Source organism: Micropterus salmoides, unplaced genomic scaffold (genome assembly GCF_014851395.1).
Source record: "Micropterus salmoides isolate LMB-PRFRI ecotype aquatic unplaced genomic scaffold, ASM1485139v1 Ms_hic_scaffold_2823, whole genome shotgun sequence".
In the NCBI taxonomy this organism is placed as follows: domain Eukaryota; kingdom Metazoa; phylum Chordata; class Actinopteri; order Centrarchiformes; family Centrarchidae; genus Micropterus; species Micropterus salmoides.
The window spans coordinates 2,245-4,445 of NW_024042066.1; the positions used below are offsets into that span (position 1 = coordinate 2,245).

The 2,201-nt window shown below is 39.9% G+C and overlaps 1 non-coding gene across 1 annotated transcript; it reads right to left on the reverse strand.

Annotated features, from left to right (window-relative positions):
- Nucleotides 1-1,518: 1,518 nt before the first annotated feature.
- Nucleotides 1,519-1,601, reverse strand: trnal-uaa. The gene has a single exon. It is a non-coding gene; the product is annotated as a tRNA-Leu (tRNA).
- Between the last annotated feature and the right edge of the window lie 600 nt (nucleotides 1,602-2,201).

The following is a 2,201-nucleotide window of genomic DNA, read 5'->3' on the forward strand; positions in this document are numbered from 1 at the left end:
CATCAGTCTTGTGGCAGGACTGGAACTGAATCAACACTCAGATCTAATTTACTTCAGTTCTAACCTGGGTTCACATTGCAAGCAACGTGATCAAAGTCAACAGAATTCCATCCATTTCCTATAGAGGTGAACACCCAGGGGGAAAGGAGGGTAGCAACAACCTGCTCAGCCATTTAAAGCTCTCCAGTTCTCTACATGTTTCCTCTGAAAACCATTGAGTGGATTGTTATCTCAAACGTGAGAAACCAAGCCTATTAATCACAAAGGATGTTCTACCTGGCCCTGGTTACACGAGGGACACCTAAAATTGTTTGTTTGTTTGTTTGTTTTCAGCCAATACCTCCTAGCACTTGCTAGCACTAAATAAATGTAGCAATTTCAAAGAAAACGCCAAACAGTCGGGAACACAGAAATACATCATACCCAGTCAAACACTGCAGAAAAACATCATCTTAATCAGAGGCTCTAACTTCCCCTACAGTGACTCAGGGTATAGCAACTTGATCAACCAAGCAGATTTCATTGGAAATGTGGACTGTGGATGTAATATCTGTAGTTGCTGTGACAGTACCTGTGCAATATGAAATATTGAGACTGTCCACGCCAGTTCAAACACCATATATACACACCTATATTTTTCTGACAACGACCCCTTATGGTTGTGCAAATAATGACTGTGCAAGCCAATGTCCACACAGGTGGTAGAAGTAGTGTAATGATGTTATACTGCTGTCAAAAGCTTTTGAGGGAGGAAAAGGGTTGGAGTCGGTGGTTGGGGGGGGTGTCACTTTAACACACAAGACCACACTTTTTATTCCATCTCCTACCAACATCATGTCAGGACAACTTTGATAAGTTGCTGTATTACTCTTGAGCACTTGTTAGTGCATCGGTATGGATGTAAATTTGTTGGAATCTGTTGCAATCAGTAAGTACACTTCAAGAATGTAGATTCCGCTGTCTGTATTCTGAACACTACCTTCTGAATGTTTTCTGAAACCCATAGCATTTTGAGTTCAATGCCCTGTGATAAATGTGGCATCGCATAGTCAATGTGTAAATGAAAACATTTACTCCACGCTAGTTCTGCACAAAAGGTGAGGTTAGAATCAACAAGGACACTTAATCATCTCACTTTGTCTGACTCAAAACCCATAAAAGCCTGAGTTTGATGGATCAAACATTTCAAGCAGTGGTCACACTTCTGTTCTATGAATATTTGCTCCGTTTCCCAATAGCTCCTATTAAAGCCCAAACAACGGACAAATTCAAGCATGTGCTTCCTGTTTCTCTGATATCTCCAGCAGATTCGCATGTCACCTTTATTCAACTTTGACCTATGTGCTCGTTCAGCCAGTAGAGACACTGATGCACCGTGTGAAAGAAGAGAGCTAGCATGTTTTATTACTATATTTAATACATTTTTACACAACAAAGTGTCTGTATTCTGCCATCACTGATTACACAGAATGTTTTTCAACATGACAGAAACTTAATGATGTAACTGAACAGTAACAATACCAGGAGTGGGGTTCGAACCCACGTGGGCATTTACCCATTGGATCTTAAGTCCAACGCCTTAACCACTCGGCCATCCTGGTGTCTGATGAGACAGTGACCCACTCTCTTATTGACTGTTTTTGCTAAATGTGACTAAAGACTAGCTGTATAAGGCCTAAAATATACCTTATATAATTACACGTGTTGTTAATAGAAGTCACTTACACTAGTTTGATGTGTAAGTGCTGTAGCAACAACAGAATGAAGCTGCATCTTTTTATTCTTGTTGTTTCACTCCCTTAAGGATATGGATGTCACATATCTAGATAAACTTAAATCCACAGTTTGAGTATGTGTTGCATGTTTATGGAAACTTACCTAGACTCTGTTAAGTCTATACATTCCTTGCTCATGTCAGTGCAATAGAATACGTATATAGGCAAGACTGAACCAACTGTGAAACTCAGTCAGAAAGAGCCAGACTGAGTTTGATTACTGTACATCAACACTCAGACCCCTGATACCCAGTCACACAAACATTAACTGTATAAAATTAAAGAACCAAGCAGTGTGGTAATGTGAATTTAAAGTGAAAGCTAAGTGCTTTATCTGCAAGGCTCCAGCTTACTCTTACATTAAAGCAGTATAGAGATAAATGGAAGCAAAAAAAATCACACTATAGCAAGCTGACAGGCTGCTGG